A 26,223-nucleotide genomic window follows, 5' to 3' on the forward strand; every position below is an offset into this window, starting at 1 on the left:
GAATTACCGCCCTGCCAACATTGGAATGGGGTGGTAAATCCCCATTGCACCTTGACGGACTCGTTACAATACCGGCAGCAACCATGGTGCTAATAGCGCCATTGGTTACCGCTGGTGTTGTAATGAGGCCCACTGTCGTTGTTTTCTATTACCTAACATAGTGTCTGGTTCTGTTATGGGGATTTATGCACTGGAAAATATATTGTTTGAAAGGTGAACTCACACCTCTTTCTCCCATTTCACAGTGGGATTGCTACGGTTTTGTCCTTAATTTGAATCGGTACATATGGAGAATGTGTTGTAAATCTTTTACAAATTGTCTACAAGCATGGCTGTCGGATAACCAACGTGTTTGTGATTGTGCAGATCATGATAGGGCCGCTTAGAGTGTTATTAGTGTCCCGTGTTGCTCTCTGGTAACATTACACACCCAGAACAACAAGTATCATGGAGCACTTACAAGCACCTTTGAATGGTAAACAGGTTGCACGCCACCGACTAGCCTGTATTATGGTACTTCCGTTGGGACTATCTAGTTCATTAATATCCTTTATCATCGATGTGAGCCTAACACTCAGCACAATGTCTACATTAGGGCATGATTTTCATTCAGTTCACTGTACATTTTGGATCTTCTCAGGCCACCAGAAGACCGGATATATTGGTATCTGTCTCCAATGAGACTGCGCTGCTACATGCGCTATGGAACATTTTGAAATATCTCTAAAACTTAATCAGCTTTCTTTTAAGGTATCCCCTCTAGGTAGTACCACATTCTCTGTTCCTTTCTTTTGGTTATACCCCCCTCTATCTCTTTCTCTGTCTCAGTCTGCTCTCCCCGCCATCCCCCGCCTTGCCCTCTTCTCCTTCGCCCTCTCTTGTACCTTCTCTCAGCCAGTCAGATATCTCAGTGATTTAAGACCCTACTGTCAGATCTGTGTTTGTCCTGCATATAATTCAAAAGCACACGTATCTGAGGCAACGTGTCATCCTTCTGGGATGGATACATTGAGTATCATTTATTTTGTTATAATAGCAAAAGTTATTTAGTGGCATCAAACTGCAGAAATTGTAACAGCAAGTGTACTGGTGAAAACAAATCAGTGTTCAATTTTAGTTCGTACCTCATGGTTTTGTAGTGTGCACTCTTCTTCATTTTCTTTCAGTATTTGTATTCCCCATGTATATGTTTTTTTCTTTAGATGTTATTTGTTCTGTACTTATTTCAATATTGTCTTTCCATTTCAATCCTGGCCTTGCACTCTCCCTTTCTTTATCTTTAGCTTTTTGTTTGTTTTCCTTTTCTTTCTGTTTGACTGTTCCGATCACTATGGCTCTTTTTTCATTTCTCTCAATTATCTTTTGTACTCTAAACACTTTCTTTCTCTTCTGAGTCTCCTCGTTTTGTCTTCCCTTGAGATTCACCTCTTCTTTTCCTTTTTCTCTTATGTTCATTAGTTCTCTTTGATTGCTCTCTCCCTCCCTCTCCCTGTTTCTATTCCTTTCTCATTCTCTAAATCTGCCCTTCATTTGTCTCCTTCTTAGATGGTCTCATTAACTGTTGTCTCCCTGTCCTGTTTAGGTTTTTTTGTGACCTGCACCTTGCAGCCTGGCAGTCAAATATTTAAGAAGAGGTAAGTACTACCTTCTGTCAACCACCTGGTGTGCATTGCTGAGCAGAAGATGAGCCCAGGCAGGCCATGTGGTTACCTTTCATAAAAAAATAAATGCAAACGTGAAAATACTATACAAGATTCTTTAATAAGATCCCAGAAATATGGTACAGGAAAGTGGAGGAAAAAAACTGAAACAGTAACGATGTAGTACACTTCAATACACGTATACGATGTAGTACACTTCAATACAAGTTACGACCACATGTAAAACCAAATATTTCAAATGAGAAAGACCTATCTTGTCAAAATTAAGGAGGAACCAAGAACAAACACATGGGAAGTGCATGGCTTGTATTCAGATGTCCACGTCTCTTTTTATCCTTGTCTTCACTTTTTGAGCAGGGGAAGAGGGGAAGATGTTCGCTGTTGATCAGGGATTTCGCTGACAAGAGTAGGGCTCCGTGGGAGAAAGCATTTTCACTACAATCCTATGAGACAACTCGCTGCTTTACGATCTCAGGGGGTTTATAGCAGGCCCCTTAATTTCATTCTTCATTCATTTTTCTCGGTGCAAACCGCACACCATACTTTAGTGCATTGGCTTTCGCGCACGATTTAGGGGCCGATTCATGGAACAAACGTGCACCGAAAATCCCAGCGCAAGGAAGGCGCTGCGCTTGTTTCCCATTGGTTGTGCGCCAAATCCGTGTATGGCGCACACGGGCACACACGTCATCAAACGGCGTGTGCTAGGCGCACAGCAAAAGCGCACATAGCGCGGCGCACACAACAAAAGTGGGCGGAACAGTGGGGGGAACACGCGGAATGGGGAATAACGCGTGAAAAAGAAGGCGTAACTGGGGAAGTACTGCAGGGAACTACACGGAACGCCAACACGCACGCAAACAACCTGTATTCATGGATTCGAATAGGGGAAACCCACGCACGGCAAAAGATGCGCACAGGCATCAACGCGTCCGGCACACGAAGGCAGGCGGAAGCATCCCCGCGCACAGTATAAAAGTGCGCGCAAACAACAAACACGTATATACAGCTACGATGAATGCCCCGTTTGTCGCAGCACTGATCGTGGGACACTGCAGGAGGAGGAGAATAGCCAGGGCATGCATTTTTTCATCACGGACAAGCCTTTTTGGGATGCCTGACGACCAGGTCTATGGCAGGTATAGGTTTCCACCCCGTATCATCCTAGACCTGGTCAGGGAGTGGGAAGATGACCTTACATCCCCCACCCTCTGCTCCCAAGCATTGAGCCCCTTGGAGAAGGTGCTCAATGTCCTGCATTTTTTGGCCACTGGGTCTTTTCAGCGGACTACTGCCATAGTGAGGGGGGGGTCTCACCGGCCACGCAGTCATGCTGCCTACACCAGGTCTTGGCAATCATGACAGCGCGCCCCTCAGTCCGCAGGCACATATACATGCCCAGAACACCCGCAGAAAGGCAGGCCGTTGTCCAGGACTTTTACAGGGTGGCACACTTCCCCAAAGTGCTCGGTGCCATAGATTGCACCCATGTGGCCCTATGTCCACCTAGGGCCACTGAGCACATCTACCGAAACCGCAAGCACTGGCATTCCATCAACGTACAGGTGGTATGTGATGCAAAGGGAATCATCACCTCTGTATATGCAAACTACCCTGGCTCCACCCATGACAGTTTCATATACAGAATGTCTGCCCTGAGCCGGGCACTGGAAGCTGGGCAGCATGGTGACACATGGCTCCTAGGTGAGTACAAATGCCCGTGCACTTGCATGCATGTCACACACACACACAAATACACAAACCCCAATAATCACAACCATTGTCACCTCTCCAGGGGACAGTGCCTACCCTCTGAGCAACCACATGATGACGCCAATCCGGAACCCCACCACACCACCCCAGGTAAGATACAACGCGGCCCATATTGCAACCAGGGCTATAGTGGAGAGCACATTCGGAGTGCTCAAGTCACGCTTCCGCTCCCTTGACCGCTCTGGCGGGCAGCTACTCTATGCACCCCCAGAAGTGTGCAGGATCATTGTGGCAGCATGTGTCCTGCACAATGTTGCAACATGGAAGGGCGTACCGGTGGACATTGTGGTGCCCCCACATCCCCAACCACAGGCACAGGCGCTGCCCATGGGAGGGGATAGGGCACGTGGCGAGGAAGCCCGGGCCCAGCTTGTGGCCACATTTTTCACCTAAACTCCCAACCCTGCAGAGTGCACACAGGCCTGGCACATACCAGGTGACAATCGATGATGACAAAGAGACAGTCAACTGTCACAATCTTACCACCCTGAGATTGTTGCCATGGAATTGCCACATTGAGTGCATCCCTAGCTACTTAAACACAAGCAATCCTGTGTAACCAAAAAGCACACATGCAAGGTGTGAATCATACAGACCTGCAAAACAGGCCATGACTATCACTGGTATGTCACTCAAACCCTCCCAAACCACAACATGACATGGCAAGCAATAGCCATACACCAACACAGTACCAATAAGGTACACATTGCCATGTGAAAAATGTAAATTGGCATCAGACAATGATGCCTGACATGGAATCAGATGAAATGACTGACCAACAACCTCCCACCCAAAATAAGTCATACCCAAATGCATTGCAAAAGTTGTAGTTGTAACATAACAATGAATGCCTGTCTGCATGCACAATGTGCATTGCAAAATCAACACTGCAGCTTCTGTGTGCCGTGTCCACCTCCTGCAACACACTGCTCAGCGCACAGCACAGCACAGTGAACAGCCATTGTGTGTGATGCACACCCTGAGCATCACATCTAAGCGACAAACTACATCAAAAAGCAAATTAGGCATGTACAGGATCCACAATTGGTCATAGAAAATGTGCTGCAGGGACACAGTGGGCACCAGAAGGCAAACAGAGTGTACACGTGGACATGTAAGGGTGGTTGTACATGTAGTGGATTATAGTGCGAGTGTGTGGGTCAGTAGGGACATGCACACAACATATGCATGTGCAATCAAGTGACCATCAGTGTCCTCAACACATCACATGTGAACATTCACCATGTGTATACCCCAGCATGTCAAATCACAACTATCCCCTCACACCTGAAAGGTAAACACAACACATGAACAGGCATTGGTCAGCAGAATACATCATGTACATAGGATACCACAATTACAATGTCAGGGTGCCCATCACACTGCAGGGCAAGGCAACTATCAACAACAAAACACCCCCCCCCTCCTCCCTCACTAATCACCATGACCCACTGAACAACTGCACCTGGGTTATTCAGCCTTCATCCTTGAATTTCACCTGGCCACAGGATCACCCTTCCCTTTTGTCACCATCTCCCACCTTGTGTGTAAAAGGTTGCCAGCACCCTCAGAGTCCACCTTGATTTGCAAAAGCACCAAATCCAAGAGAACTCAAAGCAGGCCAACACAGAAGCCAAGCAAATAGCCTGCAGGCAGTAAAACAAACCAGAACAGCCTCCAGTAGATGACTTGAAGTAGCAGTACGCCAAAAAGGCCAAGTACTACCACAATGATGTCAACAACCAAGGTAGCACAGTAAAAAAATATCACAACAGGATGTGTACCATGTGTGGTACATAACATAGAATGATGCACAAAGAACGGATGTGTACTGTCACAGCTCCCGTGTACAGGCGCAGGAGTGGCACGAACCAACCAACCCCACCGTGGTCTGGGTGCCTGCAAGGTCAAACTCACACAGGCCTCTGAGACCCTGGTGGGGAAGGAGGATCAGGGATATGCAGTCGGGACAGGCATTGGCATACTGGATAACCGCAACGAGCGGCAGGAGAGGGGTGTAGGATTGACACGGGAAAGTAGGGAATGCACAAAAATGTAGTACTCACATTAACACATACACAATTTGACCAAACTTGTTCATCATGCACATAGCAGCAAATTACTCAAATGGAAGTAAAAGAGAAACTTATCTCTGGGGTGAGTGCTGGCCTCCTGCCTGCACACTCTCAGACCCGGTAACAGGAGCAGTTCAATGCTGCAAAGAGAGCCACAGTTAATAATCTGTGCGTGCCCAAAACACACAAACACACCACCAAATATGCCCCAAAGTAACAAACTACTCCACAAACAGACAATCTTGTGTGGATGCTTCGTACCCATACGTAACATTACCCCTGTGATGGTTCATACACAGTCAATGCAGTAAGTCTGGCACCGGTGGGTGCGTGGCAAATGGTACACCAATGTGTCATGATTCACACAACATGCAATGTTCCCTGGGTAAGCAGACAGACGCATATAGCAAGGTATGACTTCAGAACAAGTCGTGTACCACCATGACAAAAATAAAGTAGGCAGTGCATGTTTCAAATTCTACTTGGAAATGAAATGCACTGCACCCGAGTCTGTCCCTTGCTCTCTGTCCCTGTGAGCTGCTTCTTTCCATGTCTCTGAACACTACATGGCTAAAACAAGTGCCTCAATGGACCATGGTGGACCTGAGGGTATGTGCCACTGCCCCTGCAGGTGCCCCAGACAACTTTCCCATCAACTAGCCATCATTCCACTAACACATCTGAGCGGTATTGTGCACTTCAACACCAATATCTGTCCAAGCTCACCGTCAGTGCTGCTATTAAGCATGCATGTGCAACTGGCCTGGTGGAAGGTTTGCAGTGTTGTGACCCCCCTGTGCTGATCACCTTGCCTGGAGTCCCATGAAACACATCAGCCGTTTTCAGATGTATGATCGCAATCCCTGTGCCTCTGCTTGCGCACACATGCGCATGACGGCACCACCAAACGCGTCCAGATTCCAGACGTCCAATGGCCATGTCTACTGGCAAAGGTGGTCTGGAGGCTCATCCCCCTGCAGAAAGGCCATGAAACACATGATTAATGCTTTAGATTCATCTGCGTGTGTCTCTTCAGGCATTTCATGACTGGACCATGTCAGAGACGTACATCAGAAATCACACCATCAGTCTGTCTTTCACAGCCAAAGTGTGGAACACACTATCTATGGCATGAATTGCAACAAGCACATGTACAGTAAAGATAAGAAACATACTACACAATGCATAGCAATGAATGTACACATGAATCATGAAATACCCCATCTAGCAAAAGAAGTACAGTGGTCAATTACACCCCAATCATCCCACTAGGGGTGTTAACACAAGTTCCACAGCAGCAGACATACCACATATATGACAGCCCAAAGCCCTTGTGTAATAGGCTATTACACAGAACCATCCTTGCCAGCCCATGGATAAGGGAAGCAGGAGTTGCATATGTGAATCAAGGACCCCAAACAGCACACACCTATACAAGACAAGCTTGAAGGGCCTAGCTGGAACAGACAGTGGATGCTTTCAAAAGCCACAAAGCACCACACCGTCACATGAAAGCACAATAGACAAGCAATTTTAAACTATATTAACTAATTACACTAACTATGAAAAACGTACATTACCTATTTAAACTAACTATCAAACAGAAACTTAACTAACTAAACTAAAAGAAAAAGAAAAAATGGCCACATACGACCTAGGGGGGGGGGAGGCACCCAGGAGGGGGGAGGTACAGGGTGCTGCTCAACACCCACATGCGATGATGCTGAGGAAAAATAAAACCTCCATGGGCTCAACGCCTGCACAGCCCGACCTATGTGGGAGATAGATTGTCGTCCGAGTCTGGCTCTTCCTGGAAAGGAGGACGTGGCACAGGAGCATGACCACGCCTAGCTGCAGCTTGTCCCTCGTCGGCAGCAAGTCTGCCGGACGGGTGAGCCTGATTCTGTGTGGCGATGACACATAGGTCTGCATGCAGAACCTCCCGTGATACACGTGCTTCCTCTTGCAAGGTAGCACGTGTAACAAAGAGTTCCTCCTTCAAGGCCTGGCTGGACAACCGCTGCCCCTCCCGGCAAGCATGTAGCTCAGCCGAGATGGTACGCTCAAGCTGTGCAAACCGCTCCTCTGCCCGCTCCCTCTGGGACATCAGAAGGACACCCAGAGTGGATCTGAGGGAAGCATACTCCTCTCTCAGGGCATTCATGTGTGCCTCTGCGTGAGCAGCAATTGCTTGACGCAGAGACAACATTTCAGCCTGGCGTGCCCTGTCTGAGGCCGCCATGCCCAGCCTGAGCGAGCGGGCCGTGGACCGTGCCGCCTGCTGCTGGAGAAGCACCTGCCTAGCAGGTGGGAGCATGGATCGGGCAACACGCTCCATGCTCTCAGCGACATTCTCCATTGCTGCCCCCTCCCATTCACAATTGGCAGTCATGTCTTGCTCCCACTCAGTATACTGCGGTTGCGCGCGGTGACCGCGTTGCTGGGCTTGACCCCTGCGGGACCCAAGGACCGGTGTCCTCATTGTGTTGGCACCGCCCACGGCTGCACAACTACATGCCCCCGTCGACGTGATGTCCCAGGCACACCAGTGACTGGTGTGGAAGGTGACCCTGCATCCCGATCCACCACGGGCGTAGGTTCCAAGACTAACCCCTCATTGCAGGTGTCGGGACAGAGGAGTGTCCACATCAGAATCACTCACCCCTGCCATATGGACCTGATGCTCATCCAACTCAACATGGTCGTCAGAGTGTTCATCAGGGCTGGACTCATAGGAAGCCAGAGACAAGATGGACTGTAGCACTTGTGGGTTTTCATGGCCTACCACCCCACCACCCCCACTTGTGCTGGGGGTTGATGTAGTGATAACAACCCTGTGCCTTGCATGACAACACCATCCTCCGGTTACATTGTGTCATCACCTGAAAAATAGAGAGAAAAAAGGTCACTACACATGTTAGAAGCACACAACACACACACACACACACCGACGCCAAACACATGAGGCAGACATGTGACACACAAAATAGAACCTGGCATGCAATCTGGGTCAACTTGAAATTGCTTCTGTGATTAGACCTGTGGAAAGGTGGCAGTTTGCCCTGAAGTGGGTCTATGCAGTGCAGCAAATATGTATGTTACTCACTATCTACATGTACAAGGACTTCAAGTTGAGTGTCAGAAAATGTGAAGGCAGTGCAAGGTCAACTTCAGGCATCACGTGCAATGTGCATTCAATGGGTAGCATGTCTACAAGCAAACCACTCCTTCCCCCAAGTGCAAAAGCAGGGATGCCTAGCATGGTATCAAAAGGCTGACCATAGACCTGTGTATTGACAGACAGTGTTGACTAGCATCAGCAGCATCATGTGAGTCAAGTGACAACACAGCAAATGATGATGGGACAATAAGCAGAACACATAATGAAACCTCTGGAGTACACCCACGTGTGAAGAAGACACTACACCAGTTGGGCAGAGTCATTGGCCATTAAACAGGCTGAGGCCTGTGACCCACACAGATTGTCAGACCCTAAACATGTGTGCAACGCAGTACTGAGCTACAGTTGACATGGGAAGGTAGATGAAATGACATGCAATGTAGGTCATCCAGGACTTGTATTACAGTGATCATCCAGTCATGGACACATAGGGGCATGCGTGGAATGCACATGGAGCATGAATGGGCGCTCATGTCCCTGCGGGGCATCTGACCTCTGCACAGTCCAAGTGAGACACCCTGCATCAAGTACTAAGGATGTACCACACAGCATATGTCTGACAGATTGGCCGCTGGATGTTAGCATGTACACAGGAGGCATGAACAGGGAAGTACCCAACGGCAATATTGTAGCAGACCAGTGCTAAGGTGGAATTGGGGTGCAGAGCAGCGGGCTGAGGGGAAAGGGAGAATGCCTACATTGAGTACCCACTTGCAGGCAGAGGACACATGCACGTCAGTCATGCTGTGACAGTCCCTGGGCTGAGAGGAAGGTCACCCCACGCTACATGCAGAAGTGCCAGTGAGCTGGAACATGGACCAGAGGGGCATACTGGTAACCAGCATGTGTGTAGGGTGCAATAGTGGTGATGCGGACAGTCCCCGTCTGCTCCACATGTCCACCATCCAGCAGAGTAGACATGCATCAGGGAAGCATTGCATTACTTGCACATCAGAACCATGTACACGTGACATGTAGTGGCAGCCATGCACAACACATCACACAAGTAAAGCACACACGTCCTCGACAAACACGCATCAACACTCACTGGACTGGGCCTCAAAGTCTGGCATCTCCCACTCCTTAGACCGCTTCAGATGGTATGAACTCTGCAACGAGTGACTCATGCAGAGTGAGGTCTTCCTCCTCTGGTGCAGGCCCACTGCCAGTCATCAGAGTCAAGTTGTAATTTGAGGCATGCTTAGCCTTAGCACTGCGTTTGAGGTCATTCCAAGGCTTTTTGCACTCTTGCGCCGTGCGTACCTCATGACCGAATGCACACACATGTTCCGCAACTTGCTTCCAGTGGGTATCACGGTGGGCAGCCGTAGTCTGACAATTAGCACCCACTAGCATGTCACGGCTTTGGTCCTGCACGTAGTCCACGATGAAGTTCAGTTCCTGTCTGCAGAAAGGCTTCTTCCTCAACGTGCAGGAGGTCGTGGCTGTGTGTGGGGTCCCAGCCTGTGCTGCAGGTGCAACCTTCCTCCTCTTGGATTATGGTGCAGACCCTGGCTGGCTAATGCCGCCCTGATCAGTATGGCCAGTGGGTTCGGTGGATTGAGCCAAGGGAGAGGCAGGTGGAGGGACGACCAAAGGCTTGACTTGTGTCAGTGGCAGATGGGTGCCCTCTAATGGACCCTGTGCAGCAACATCCGCTGTGGCAGGGTCATTGAGCGCAACTGTCCTGGTTGGCAGACTCTCTACCGGGGTGTTGTTGGGTGCATCTGCCCCTGCAATTGCCAACACCCGGCTGTTCGGGGCAGCAGATGACATAACTGCCCCAGGGACACGTGTCTTGGTCAGGGCAGCCCTGCGTGCCCCTACAGTTTCCCTCCTGGCCTGTTGGAAACCTTCCAAGGGCTCTTTAAGTGCCAACGCAGCCTGCTCTAGCAGACCCTGAGCCTGGGTGGTGGTGTCCACAGCTGCACCTGCTACCACTACCCTTGGGCCCGTGGCAGTCGATGAAATGGACTGCAGGGTCACACGGGCGCCAGTGCCAGATGCAGAAGCTGCATCTCCCGGAGCCACAGGGGGAGGTGGCATAACTGCACCGACACATGGCACAACATCGTGCTCAAGTGGCGCACCCCTGCCTCTTCCCCCTCAGCGGCCACCCTGGACACCCTGGAGTAGCCCTACTCCCTGGTCACCCCGGCCACTTCCCCGACCATGCCCGCCACAAGGAGGACGCCCAGCTGAGGTGCCCCTCACCTTTGCCAACCTTGGCACAGATGTAGTAGTGCCAGCACAGATGGAGTAGTGCCAATCAGAGGTGTACACCACAATTGACCTGGGCAATTGGGGTGAAGGGGGTGGGATACAAGATGTTAACAGCCCCCCTGCACCTGCAAGGCTGTATGTGACCCCAGTGATGTAGTGATGGGTCACGCAACGCTCAGGCACCCCAAAACTGCAGTTAAACCGTGCACGCAACCCTGCAGCCTACGTGCGTGGAATCAACCTCCCGCAGTACGAGGTGGCACCCAGTAACACGAAAAACGCATAGGCGTGGGACACGCAGACTACTATGACCTTGAAAACAGGTGTGATACACAGGGGCACCCGCAGTGGGAAAAATAGCATGCGCGACTCACCCTCTGACTAGCGCGATGCAGAAAAACACGCGTAGCCAATACCTCCGCCAAAAGAAGAGATACGTCCTTGATAGCTGTGAAGTTGTGATGGCACGCAAAACAACATGAAGCAGGAGCACACGTCGGTCTCCACGAAATGCACGTACAGTGAACTGCTGGCCCCGCTCACCTTTAACCCGTGCTGAGGGAAAAACCTGCGCGCGTCACGTCACTTATGCGCGTAGGCCCTTTCCTCGGATTACAGGTATTCACACGCGGACGTGCAGTTTTTTTCACGCGCACTAAACTGCTATGTCCATATCACGAGGGAAACGCCCTTGCGTGTAACGTCACAGAAGCGCTTACGTGCTAAGGGCCTTTGTTCCAATGATATCGCATATGTGTGCTGACGTGCTTACGCGCTAAGGGCCTTTCCTCCAATTACACACTGACGTGCAATTTTTTCACGTGCCAAATCACTCCGTATCAAGCTGGCCACGCAACAACACAGAAGACCATGCTCCTGCCAAGAAGGCTGAATAACTGCCTCCCAGAGCCCCGAACATGCTCCCACCTGCCATCCTCTGCTGCCTGCCTGCCTGCTGCCCACGTGCCCTGCTATTTGGTGCCTGCACATCATCCAGGGTTCCAGTTGCTGTGTCCACCCCTGCTGGAACAGAAGACTCCTGACTGGGATACCATTGCTCCACAGCCCAGCCCCAGGACCCAGTTGCCCACCCACACCTGCCTCGGGGGTCGTCATGTCGGGGCAAACACCATCTGAGACCACTAGCGACACGCAGCCAGAGAGGCAGAGGGCCACCAGCTTCAGTGTGAAGGAAGTTGGTGTCGTGGTGGAGCATATCCTGGGGCATTTTGATGCCCTCTTCGGAACATCACGCGCCAACAAGGAAGGACGGGAGAGGATCTGGGACAAGGTAGTGGTTGCCATCAATGCGGAGGGGTTGGCAACCTTCGACATCAAGCATGTCAAGAAGCGCTGGGAGGACTTGAGGTCCAGGACCCTCTACAAGGCCCGGCGCCTCGTGAAGGGGGACAGGTCAGCATGAGTGACATCCAGATGAGGGTCCTGGAATGCGTAGGCCCAGCGCTTCACGCCCGGATCCTGCAGAGAAAGACCTGTCTGGAGTTGACCGGTAAGTTGCCAAGCATTGGTTTGTGAGACAGGGCATGTTGCAGTGTGCTGGTAGTCTGATACTTGCCTGTATGTGTGACATAGGCCATGTATGGATGTGTGTGTGCAGGGACATCATGGTCATGCATGTGAGACCAGTAATGTGTGAACCACATGGTTGGTGCATGAGTTACAATGCAATATGGGTAGCTGTATGGCAAATGCACACATGAAAGCATGCCAGTGTCTGTTCTTGCACATGGTGGGGGTGGGAGGGATGGGTGCTGCTGTCATGTACATGTATGGTGCACATGTGTGTGTTTCTGAGAAGTGTGTGTGTGACTTAGGTACGCCATGGATTCATGACACATGTCTGTGATGATGTGTACATTCACTCATGCAGTGCAGTCACCGTTGTATGCACTGTGTCTATCCACTGTGTCTGTGGTGTGCAAGGCATGATGCATGACCCTCCGGTGATGTGTGTGCATAGATCAGTGTGAGCCATGATGCATGTGAGTTTGAAGGCAAGATTTTGGTTAATAGAGGCCCTTGTACATGGATGCTGATGTTGATTGCAGGCGCCTTGCCTGTTCATGCATGTGTGTTGCGTGCATTCACCCATGTGTTGTGGATGGACAGGATGGAAGTGACGTTAGACACTGCAACTCGTGTTATTGCTTCCTCTATCTAGGGGAATGTTGTACTGTACCCTGATGCTTGTGTTCTATGTCTCCCTCTACGCAGCGTCAAGTGAAGAAGAGGGCGGAGACGGCGCTGTGGAGCCAAGCGGCGGGGATGCCTCCACTGGGCGGCGACGCAAGGCCCAGCCACCCTCCCAGGACTTGCCATCATCCAGGAGCAAGGGGGCTGGTGCCGCGTCTGCCACTACGGCTGTGGCGGAAGGGCCGGGTGAGCCCCCACAGGGGCTTGCAATGGCGGAAGACGGTATGGAGACATCCAGGTTGGTGGTCTCCACAGAGGAGGAGGAGTCTGCTACTGACCCGCACATGGGCCTGGTGGGGGTAGTACCACTGGTGCAAGTGGTGCAGTCCAGGGCCAGGGTCAGGAGGCATCACAGGTCACCGCAGAGGGGCCTGTGCATGTCCCTGTCCTTGACCCTGTAACTGCACCACCGTGCACCAGCAGGGATGCCCCGTCCCAGGCCCGTCCGCAGGTATGGGAGAGTGCCATGTCATCTGCCTCTCCACTACCTGCGGACAAGGGGTCCCATGACCGTATGGGCTCCGTCCTGATTGGTGTCGCGCTCCTGGGCGGAGAACGCATCGGGAACATCAGCGTCGCGACGTGGCACTGTTGGGAGGGGCCCTCGTTGGTGGGTACCTACATGTGTCGCGCACTCTGGTGGACCTCTCCTCCTCTGTGGAGACTATGCGCCAGTTGTTTTCCCTGCCATCTTCCAGCCCAGATTCCACCAGGGCCCCCTGTGGACCTGGCCCGACCAACACAGCCAGCTTGGTGGAGCTCACATCCCGGTCACAGTCGGGAGTTGGCGGTCCAGCAGGGGTGGACACCACAACCGGAGACCAGCTGATGGAGGATGTGCAGGCACCATCCGACAGGGAAGATGAACAGCAGCAGCAGCAGGAGCAGGCTGTAGGTGGGAGCTCGGGGCCATCAACATCGGAGGGGCAGGCATCGGCCAGAGGGCAGGAGGACCCAGGAATGGTCAGGGCGGAGTTCTCCATGCATCGGCCGTTGAGGCGGGCAGACTGCCTCGAGGCAACTTGCAGGGAGTTGGAACAGGCCATGAGTGCCTCCCTGTGAGACCTCGGGGCCAGGGCAGAGGTGGGGAACATGAGTTGGACATGGGTGGGGGCCTGCTGGCAGGTGCCCCACAGTGCTGGGGGGTGGGGGTGGTGGGAGACATGTGTGGGGGCCTGCTGGCAGGTGCCCCTGACTGCTGGGGGGTGGGGGTGCTGGGGGACATGTGTGTGGGGCCTGCTGGCAGGTGCCCCTGACTGCTGGGGGGTGGGGATGGGGGTGCTGGGGGACATGATTGGGGGCCTGCTGGCAGGTGCCCCTGAATGCTGGGGGGTGGGGGTGCTGGGGGACATGTGTGGGGGCCTACTGGCAGGTGCCCCTGAATGCTGGGGGGTGGGGGTGCTAGGGAACATGTGTGGGGGCCTGCTGGCAGGTGCCCCTGACTGCTGGGGGGTAGGGGTGCTGGGGGACATGTGTGGGGGCCTGCTGGAAGGTGCCCCTGAATGCTGGAGGGTGGGGGTGCTGGGGGACATGAGTTGGTGATCACTAGTGCAAGTTGACATGTGGCATGGCTGAGGGGCATGCCCATGGTGGAAGGACTGCCTGCGGCACATGACCAGGGGTGCAGGGTAGTCCCCTGTGGTGTGGGCTGCCTGCAGGGGCCGTGGAGGGGGTAGAGGGGACACCTGGGAGGACCTACAGTGCTAATTCACGTGTGGGACTCCACGCGCACCCCACTGGATTCACGTACCCCGCTCTGACAGTGAAATTGCATGTGAAAGTTCCTGCACACCCCCGGAATACACGTACCCCACTGCACAGGGCCGATTGCATGTGAAACTTCCCGCGAACCCCCGAAATACATGTACCCCACTCGCACAGGGCCTATGGCGTGTGAAACTTCCCGTGAACGCCAATAATACATGTACCCCACTCGCACAGGGCCTATCACGGGTGAAAGTTCCCGCACCCCCCCGAAATACACAGACCCCACTCACACAGGGCCTATTGCATGTGAAACTTCCCGCACACCCCCGAAATACACGTACCCCACTCACACAGGGCCTATCACGTGTGAAACTTCCTGCGAACCCCCGAAATAAACATACCTTGCTCCAATCGCGTGTGATACTTCCCGCGTACCCCCAAAATACACGTACCCAACTCGCACAGGGCCAATCGCGTGTGAAAGTTCCCACGAACCCCAGTAATATATGTACCCCACTCGCACAGGGCCTATCACGTGTGATACTTCCTGCGCACCCCCGAAATACACATACCCCACTCGCATAGGGCCTATCACGTGTGAAACTTCCCGCGCACACCCGAAATACATCTACCCCACTTGCACAGGGCCTATCGCGTGTGAAACTTCCTGAAACTTCCCACGTAGCCCCAAAATACATGGTGCAATAGTTTTCTAATATGTCCCAGTGTTTTTAAAAATAGGGCAAACTTTGCCCTAGTGCTAATACCATGCAATTTTGCACTTGCACCAGTGCAAAGTTTCTGTAATCTGGCCCTTGATTCATGGATTATTTGCATCGGAAAAAAAAGGGATTTGTGCGCCATTCTGCCCGCAAATCCCTGTTTAACAAATGCGGATTTGCGGGCAGAATGGCACACAAATCCCGTTTTTTTCTGCGCAAATAATCCATGAAGTAGGGCCTTTGTGTCATCTAATTTCCATTTTACAGTGAGCCTCTAGGCCAGTATTACAGAAACTCAGACTACAGAGTGCATATTTTGGGCACGTGCAATGCATCATATTTGAACAGTTGGCAATTGAATAACAAGTGAACTTCAAAGTTTCTGTAATAAATGCGAGTCAAAAAATTGAGCCAACATTATTGAAACAAAACAGAAAACAATAAAACTACTTTCCTACGTCAATGCACTAGGCACATGCCTATAAAACAGCTGGAAAAACACACTTTAGCCATTACCAACGGGATCATTAAAGGTTCACCAGCTGTGCTAGAGTACAGCTGCAACATGTGGCACCAACAACACAGCGTAACTTCGCATGGAAATGATTTTTTTTCTCCACATGCCATTAAAGAAATGTCATTTATGACATGTGCATCCTATGCCAACTGTGGTGTATTGGTACGACAACGAGGACAGCTTCGATCAGATTGATGGGACACAGTGGTGGACTGGCCTGTTTTCCCGGTAGGCCTCTGCATCCTGGGTCTCTGTTTTGTGTTAACCTATTTTATTTCCACATTTTCCTGTAGGAAAAGGCTTGGCCTTGATGAAAACGTGTAGTATGGGGTCATTTTGAACATTATTTCCAGGGCCTCTTTCGGTCCTCAGTCCGCCCCTGATAGAACATGGCATTATTCAAGCCCCTTTGGCGTGGCATTATCTGGAACGACAACATACTGAGGAAGTTATGGCATAGAACGTTATTGATTCTCTTCCGTCAGATCCCTTTTCAATCCGAAATATACTCGTTAATCTTGAACAAAATTGGATCCAAAGATTAAGGTCGCATGAATGTGAGCTTAATTACCAAATACAGTGATTTGCCATGTAAACATTTTGGGACATGGACTTCCTATTTCACTACACATTTTGATCTGAGTATTTTAAATGCATGTTCACCCTTGCATTTGAATTGCTCTATAATCACCCATTGTTTACCTAGCTGTAACCTATTTGACATGGGTACTTCCTCTAAAGGTGACCGCTCTTTTGATCCCCATACCTCATGTTACTGTCTTGGTAGTGTTGCTATTGCATCCCAGCCCTTCCTTCAGAGTGTGTAACTCCATTCGCCCAAGAGCCACGGACGTCTTTGCTGCTCATATAGCTGTTTGAGACACCAATACAGTTTCCCATTAGTAGGCAGCCTCAATCATTACGGAAGCATGGAGCTACACGGTTGCATACTGGACCCCGTTTCAGTCACGGCATCAACTTCTCATGTAAGATGATCCTATATTCCCCTGGACCCATTTTACCAGTGTTAGCCTTCTTCTACAATGACGCACACCAATGGTTCCCTTTTTTTTTTCTTTGTCGATTGCAGTAATCGATGCTCTTGTGCGACATGGTGGTATGTCTTGATGACTATGATACATGACAACTACTCCACCCACTAAAAGTCGGAGTAAGTAGGTCTTACATCAATTAGCATACTGCACAGGGTAGTGGAATTCGTTCCTCAGCCTGCTTTTCACTTTAACACAAAACACAATGGGCCCGATTCATGTAACAAATGTGTGCCGAAATTTGTGGTGCGATTCATGGAAGGCCCTGCATGGGTTTTCCCCGGGATGTGCGCCAAATCCATGGGTGGCGCACACGGGCGCACATGTTACTTCAGCGTCCCGAACCCTGTGTGCGACGCGCATAGCGAAAGCGCACAACGTGTAGCGCACACACCAAAAAGGAGGCGGAACACGAGGAATGGGGAACAACGCGTGAAAATAAAGGCGTAACTTGGGAAGTACTGCTGGCAAATAGACGGAACGTCCACGCGCGCGCGAACAACACGTATTCGTGGAATCGAATACGGGAAACCCGCACACGCCAAAAGACACGCACAGACGTAAACACGTCCGCCACAAGAAGGCAGGCGGAAGCGTCCCTGAGCAGTATAAAAGTGCGCGCAAACAACAAACACGTATATACAGCTACGATGAATGTCCCATTTCTCGCAGAACTGATCGTGGGACGCCGCAGGAGGAGGAGAATAGCCAGGCCCTGCATTTTTTTGCTGAGGACCAGCCTTTTTGGGATGCCTGATGACCAGGTCTATGGCAGGTATAGGGTTCCACCGCATATCATCATAGATCTGGTCACTGAGTGGGAGGATGACCTAACATCACCCACCTTGTGCTCCCAAGCACTGAGCCCCTTGGAAAAGGTGCTCAATGTCCTGCATTTTTTGGCCACTGGGTCATTTCAGCGGACAACTGCCATAGTCTGCAGGCACATATACATGCCCACAACAACCGAAGGAACGCAGGCCGTGGTCCAGGACATTTACAGAGTGGCACACTTCCCCAAAGTGCTCAGTGCCATAGATTGCACCCATGTGGTCCTACGTCCACCTAGGGCCACTGAGAACATCTACCGCAACCGCAAGCACTGGCATTCCATCAACATACAGGTTGTATGCGATGCCCATGCAATCATCACCTCTGTCTATGCAAACTATTCTGGGTCTACCCATGAAAGTTTCTTATACAGAGTGTCTGCCCTGAGACGGGACCTGGAAGCTGGGAAGCATGGCGACACATGGCTCATTGATGAGTACAAATGTCTGTGCACATGCATGCATGTCATACACAGACAAATACACAAACCCAACTAATGACAACCATTATCACCTCCCCAGGTCACAGTGCCTACCCTCTGAGCACCCACATGATGATGCCAAAACTGAACCCCACCACACCACCCCAGGTAAGATACAACGCAGCCCATATTGCAACCAGGGCATAGTGGAGCGCACATTCGGAGTGCTCAAGTCACACTTCCACTCCCTTGACCGCTCTGGCGGTCAACTACTATATGCACCCCCAGTGGTGTGCAGGATCATTGTGGCAGCATGTGACCTGCACAATGTTGCAACACGGCAGGGCGTACCGCTGCACATGGTGGTGCCCCCATATTCCCAACCACAGTCACAGGCGCTGCGCATGGGAGGGGAAAGGGCATGTGTAGGCCGCCCAACTGAGGCACCCCTCATCTTTTGTGGCCTCCCAACCATGGCACAGATGTACTATTACCAATGGGAGGTGCACACAACAATTGGCCTGAGCAGCTTGGGTGAGGGGGGCAAGGTACGTGATGCAAGCAGCACACCTGTACTCCTGCAAGGCAGCCTGTGGCCCCTTACGAAAAATGACGAGTCACGCAACGCTCAGGAATCCCAAACAAGCAAGAAAAAGAGATACGCGGCCCCTGTAGCCCACGTGTGTGTAAAAAAAGACACGCAGTATGCAGTGGCAGCAAGGAACACAAACAATGCATACGTGATCAAAACACGGGGTAGTACGACCATAAAAAAGGATTACGCAACAAACAGGGACACCCGCAGTGGGAAAAATAGCGTGTGCAACTCACCGTCTGCCTTGCATGTAGAAGAAGAACGCATAGGCAACACCCCACCAAAAGACGGCATGGAGAACGACTGGCGTATAGCAATCGCGTGAACCCCAACGTCTGGAAAACACACACACCGCTCTCCACGAAAAGCACATACAGAGCGATGGAAACCCATGTGGGACCTTTAACCCGTGTCAAGGGAAACACCCGTGTGCACGTTACGTCACCTATGTGCTTACGCACTAAGGGTCTTTCCTCAGAATTCACACAAACATGCTGTTTTTCACGTGCCAAATCACTCCGTATCTAGCTGGCCATGCGACAACACATGGAAGACCATGTTGCTGCCCAGAAAACTAAATTACTGCCCCCCAGAGCCCTGAGCAGCCTCACACAAGCAATTTGTTGCTGCCTGCCTGCTGACACCATGCCCTGCCATTTGGTGCGTGCATATCTGCCATCTGCAGGGTTCCAGTTGCTTTGACCACCCCTGCAGGAACAGAAGACTCCCAACTGGTGTTCCATCACTCCACAGCCCAGCCCCAGGAACCAGTTGCCCACCCACATCTGCCTCGGGGGTTGCTATGTCTGACGCAACACCATCCATCACCAGTGGCAACCCCCCAGCAGAGAAGCAGAGGGCTACCAGCTTCAGTGAAAAGGAAGTTGGTATCCTGGTGGAGCAAGTTCTGGGGCATTATGATGCCCTCTTCACACCATTGCGCTCCGACAAGGATGGACGGAAGAGGATCTGGAAGGACATAGTGGGTGCCATCAACACGGAGGGGGTGGCACCCCGCGACATCAATCACGTCCAGAAGTGCTGGGAGGACTATAAATCCAGGACCCTCAAGAAGGCCCGGCACCTCTTGGACGCAGCGGATGCAGTGGGGCACCGAGTCCAGTTTACCAACTAGCAGATGAGGGTCCTGGAGCACATTCGCCCAGTGCTTCACCACCAAATCCTCATGATGCAGGCCCGTCTGGAGTGAAGCGGTAAGTGCCCATGCATTCACGTTTAAAACAGTGCATGATGCAGAGTGGTGGTAGTTAGCTACTTGGCTGCATGTTTGACATGGGTCATGTATGGATGTGTGTGTGCAGGGACATGATGGTGCTGCATGTGAGTCCAGTCAGGCGTGACCCACATGGATGGTATATGTGTAACAATGCATCATGTGGAGCAGCATGCGGAATGCACACATGTATGCATGCCTGTGTCTGTACTTGGACATGTTTGGGGTGTTAGAGAAATGGGCTGCTGTCATGGACATGCATGGTGTACATGTCCATGTGTCTGAGTAGTGTGTGCACCATGGATGCATGACACATGTCCATGACGATGTGTTGATTCATTGATAGAGCCTAGTCATCCTTGTATCCACTGTGTCTGTGGGTATACGGGGCCAGATGCATGACCCTCCGGTGATGTGTGTGCATGACATCAGTATGCCCCATGATGCATGTGAGTTTCAGCCCACCATTGGATGTTTCTATGGTTCCTTGGACATGGATGCAAATGTTTATTGCATGTGCCATCCCTGTTCGTGCATGTGTCTTGCCTGCACTGACCCATGTGTTGTGGAGGGACATGATGGAAGTGACGTTTGACAGTGCCACTCATGTGCTATTGCTTTCTGTCTAGGGGACTATTGTACAGTACGCTGATGCTTGTGTTGAATGTCTCCCTTTACACAGTGGCGAGTGAAGAAGAGGGCGGAGACGGCGCTGTGGAGGAAAGTGGCAGGGATGCCTCCACTGGCTGGCGATGCAGGGCCCAGTCCCCCCCCTGGAAATTCCATCATCCATGTGTGAGGGGGCTGGTGCCAGTCCACCACTACGGCTGCAGCGGAAGGGGCGAGTGTGCCTCCACAGGGGCTTTCGATGGTGCAAGTGGTGCAGTCCAGGGGCAGGGGCAGGAGGGAGCACACATCGCCACGGAGGGGCCTGTGCATGTCACTGTCCCTGACACTGTGACTGCATCACCATGCACCAGCATGGACCCCCCGTCCCAGGCCTGTCCGCAGGTAGGGGGGAGGTCCACGTCATCTGGCACTCCTCTACCTGCAGACGTGGGGACCCGTGACAGGATTGAGTACGCCCTGACTGGTGTCGCGTTGCGCACACATGACATTCGTGATGACGTGCATGCTTCCTGGGGGAACCACGCACATCATCACGAAGGGCAGTGTGGCAACGTGGCCCAGTTGGGAGGGACCATGGTCGGGGGTTTCCTCCATGTGTCGGCCAGCCTTGTGGCCCTCTCCTCCTCTGTGCACATTATACGCCAGTCATTCTCCATGCCGTCTTCCGACCCAGATGCCCCCAGGGCCCCCTGTGGACCTGCCCCAACCAAAGCAACCAGCCTGGTGGAGATTTCATCCCTGCCACAGTCGGGAGTCAGAGGTCCAGCAGGGGTGGCCACCCCACCAACTGGACCCCAGCAGATGGAGGATGTGCCGGTATCATCGGGCAGGGAACGTGCAAGATTGCGCCAGGGGATTCCATCAGCCCGGAGGCCGTCGTGGTGGCAGAGGCAATTGCGTCGGAGGCAGCAGCAGGCTCAGCATGGGAGGCATCATGCCTCAGGGCCATCAACCCTCCCGGGGGCAGGCATCGGCCGAGGGGCAGGAGGACCCCGGACTGGAAGTGTCTTCCGTGTGGCAGCGGTTGGGCCGGCAAATAGATGAGGAGAGGCGGCGGGCGGAGACAGCACGGCTCAGGGTGATCAGGGCAGAGAACTCCATGCACCAGGCTTTAAGGCGGGCAGAGGTCCTCGAGGAAACTCACAGGGAGTTGAGGGATTCCATGGCTGCATCCCTGCGAGAACTCGAGGCCAGGGAACAGGCCCGCCTCTGGAACATCAACGTGCAGTTTGATGATGCCCTGGCCCGGAACATCTTTAAATGAGCCGTGGGACTGGCCCGCCGCCTTTTTAAATAGTTATGTAGATGTAGGTTTCCTTTCTATTTTTTGTTCCTTTGGGGCTCATGGACTATGCTCTGCCTTTTTGTAAATAGTTATTTATTAGGTAGGTTTTTTGTTAGGTGTCCTTTGATTTTTTATTTGTATGTAGTTATGGACCTGATTTTACTGTATTTTCTTTACCATGGAGGAATGGTTTGCTTTTTTTTTACTTTGCATTTTATTTTATGGACGGATGCTTTGGAGCCATTTTACTTTGGATTTCATTGATTTTGGCATTCATTTGTATTCCTTTATTTTTGACATCCAGACTTTTATTTATTATTTATTTTCTTGTATGATTTCGTTTCATTCATTCAGTTTTGAATAGAATACATTTTTATTTTTAAATTCATTTGTGTGGTCTTCTCTCATTGGTTTTGTGCATGTCACAATGTGGGTTTCTCAGTCATGTGTCGCCATTGTTGGGGTCTGACGGACATGTATTCATGGGCATACTGGTTATTTGGGATCTATCATGACATGGGGATTTCAATGTGGAGTGGATGGAATGCTTGGTTGGGTATTTGGACTGGGGTGGGATTTGGGTGGACATAAGGGCCATGGGTCTGGATTGTGATGATGTGTTGGGTGGATGAGTCGGGGCCTGCACACCCCGGAGGACCCACGCCACCAAATCGCGTGTGTTACTCCCGTGCACCCCTGAAGTACACGTACCCCGCTCGCGCCAGGCCTATCGCGTGTAACACTCCACGTGCACCCCGGAATACGCCTACCATGCTCACGCCAGGCCTATCGCGTGTAAAACTCCACGCACACCCCCGGAATACACGTACCGCTGCTCACGCCAGGCCTATCGCATGTAAAACTCCAAGCGCACCACCGGAATACGCGTACCCCGCTCGTGCCAGGCCTATCGTGTGTAAAACTCCAGGCACACCCCTGGAATACACGTACCCTGCTCGTGCCAGGCCTATCATGTGTAAAACTCCATGCACACCCACGGAATACACATACCCCACTCGCGCCAGGCCTATCGCATGTAAAACTCCCCTTGATCCCTAAATACACGTATCCCACTCATGCCAGACCTATCGCGTGTAAAACTCCACGTGCACCTCCGGAATACGCGTAACCCGCTCGCGGCAGGCCTATCATTTATTCAGTTTTGTATACAATACATTTTTATTTTTAAATTCATTTGTGTGGTCTTCTCTCATTGGTTTTGTGCATGTCACAATATGAGTTTTCTCAGTCATGTGTTGCCATTGTGTGGGTCTGACGGACATGTATTTATGGGTATACTGGTTATTTGGGATCTTTCATGACATGGGGATTTCAATGTGGAGTGGATGAAATGCTTGGTTGAGTGTTTGGACTGGAGTGGCGTGGAGTGGGATTTGGGTGGCCATAAGGGCCATGTGTCTGGAGTGTGATGACGTGTTGGGTGGGGGACATGAGTCGGGGCCTGCACCCCCCCGAAATATCCGTACCCCGCTCATGCCAGGCCTATCGCATTTAAAACTCCACGCGCACCCCCAGAATACGCCTACCGCGCTCGCGTCAGGCATATAGCGTGTAAAACTCCACACGCACCCCCGGAATATGCGTACCCCTCTCACGCCAGGCCTATCGCGTGTAAAACTCCATGCACACCACGAAATACGCATACCCCGCTCGCGCCATGCTTATCGCGTGTAAAACTCCATGCGCACCCCCGGAATACGTGTACTCTGCTGGCACCTGGCCTATCATCTGTAAAAATCCACGCACACCCCCAGAATATGTGTACCCCACTCGCACCAGGCCTATCGTGTGTAAAACTCCACGCACACTCTGGAATATGCGTACCCCGCTCGCTCCAGGCCTATCGCATGTAAACTCCACACGCACCCCCGGAATACGCGTACCCCGCTCGCGCCAGGCAAACCGCATGTAAAAGTCCACACGCACCCCCGGAATATGCGCAGCCAGCCCATCCATCCTCCCCATGACCCGAAGGCAGCCCAACCACCCTGGGCATGCCCCACAGGCAGCCCTTCACCCCTGGGCATGCCCCGCAGACAGCCCATCACCCCTGGGCATGCCCCAAAGGCAGCCCTTCACCCCTGGCCATGTTCCGCATGCAGCCCACACCACAGGGGGGACTTTTTCCATGCAATTTCACTGGCGCGAGCGGGGTATGCGTATTCAGAGGAGTGCGCGGGGAGCTATCCACGCATTTTCGCTGGCGCGAGCAGGGTACATGTATTCCGAGAGGTGCGCGTGGTGCTTTCCACGTGATTTCACTGGTGCGATCGGGGTCTTCGTATTCCGAGGCGTGCGCGGGGTGTTTTCCACGCGAATTTGTTGGCGCGAGCAGGGTACGTGTATTCCGAGGGCTGCGCAGGGAGTTTTCCACACGATTTTGCTGGTGCTAGCGGGGTACGTGTATTCCGAGGGGTGTGCAGGGTGTTTTCCATGCAATTTCGTTGGCGCGAGCCGGGTACGCATATTCCGAGGGGTGTATGGGGTGTTTTCCATGCAAGTTCACTGGCGTGAATGGGGTACACGTATTCCGAGGGGTGAGCGGGGTGTTTTCCATGCGATTTCGCTGTTGCAAGCGGGGTACGCTTATTCCGAGGGGTGCGTGGGGTGTTTTACATGCAATTTCGCTGGCGCGAGCGGGGTACGTGTATTCCGAGGGGTGCACGGGGAGATTTCCATGCGTTTTCATGGTTGGGGGGCTGTATGCTGTCCACGGGCCTTTGCACCATGTAAGGGATTTGTGCAATGTTTTTGGCCCATGGGACGGGGCTGAGGGCGTAACTGGTGCTGGTGCAGGGTCACTGCTCCACGGCTGATTATGGATGTTAGTATCCATGAATACGCTGTGCATCAAAATGGGTTTTGGCGCACACGATTAATTCTATGAATTACCCCCAATGTATTGATTTCACTTACAGATGGGCATAGAAAAGATGCTGTTTGTTTATTCACTGTAACATGATTGGTACATCCATTTATGTGCAGAAGTCACATTCAACATGTTTTTATTATTAATGAGTTGTGTAATCTAATGATACTCTTTTTGCACTGACAAGAATACTGCTGTAACATAAGAGTGCATATACCAAACTTTGGCATCCTGAAGAAGTGTTGGCTCAGATTTATCGTCTATAAACCAAAATGTAAGAGTCCTTAAGTTGTTGACCCTACCCAAAACTTCACAATACTTTTCTTATATATACACAATCTGGATCTTAAACAGGACAAATTGTTGTTCTTTGCTCTGTTTTACCATGCTTGAATGTTTTCAAAGTCAACACTTTTTTGACCCACTTATGTTCCTTTGGGATGGGCGCTTTTCCACCCCTTGTCTGTTCTTCTCTTTTCACACGTTTGTGGAAGGTTTTTTCCTTGATTGTTTCCCTTTCTTGAATATTACCAAAGTGTGTTGGTTTGTGCTATGTTGTATGCACTTTGCTGTCTTCCTACTATGTATTGATGATTTCAATATTGTGGTCTATTAAAAAGTTGTGTACAAGCTGCACTCAAATGTATGTTCTTTACATGCTGCGTGCTTAGGTAGGGACTTTTGATTTGCATTTGGATCTTTACTCTCGATCCCAATCGATCGTAAGGGATCCCACATTAATCACTTTGAGAGTTTGTGGTCTCCCATATGATCCCAGCATCTTCGATATGCAAGCCATTGCTCCTGCTAGACATCACCACGTCAAAGAAACCCAGAGCAGATGCTACATGACTCAACTCTGGGCCAGAGTTCAAAGTGCCAAGGTTCCCGTTTGATGACGAAAAGCTTGGTTTTCTCCAGTTGTGCCTTGAAATACACGTTTTTTGAAGCGCCCCTATTCCCCCGTTCAGCCGTAAAGGAGCCTGCATATTTGTAATCCCCTCCTTCTCCTTCTCTACCTTTGTAAAGACATCTTCATAAAAATGTACACTGTGCTGTTGAAATCATTGCCTGAACAACCACGTTTACACATCCAGTGTGTGCATTTAGCTACAGTCCTCTTTGTCTGTGTTTTCCCTAATGGGGTCGGTAGTCTTTTCATTAGTTGTGTGCATTTGTACTAATTTATTAGAGATCCTGTTTTCATACAAC

The sequence above is a fragment of the Ambystoma mexicanum genome, chromosome 4q (assembly GCF_040938575.1).
Source record: "Ambystoma mexicanum isolate Mex_15411 chromosome 4q, UKY_AmexF1_1, whole genome shotgun sequence".
NCBI lineage: Eukaryota > Metazoa > Chordata > Amphibia > Caudata > Ambystomatidae > Ambystoma > Ambystoma mexicanum.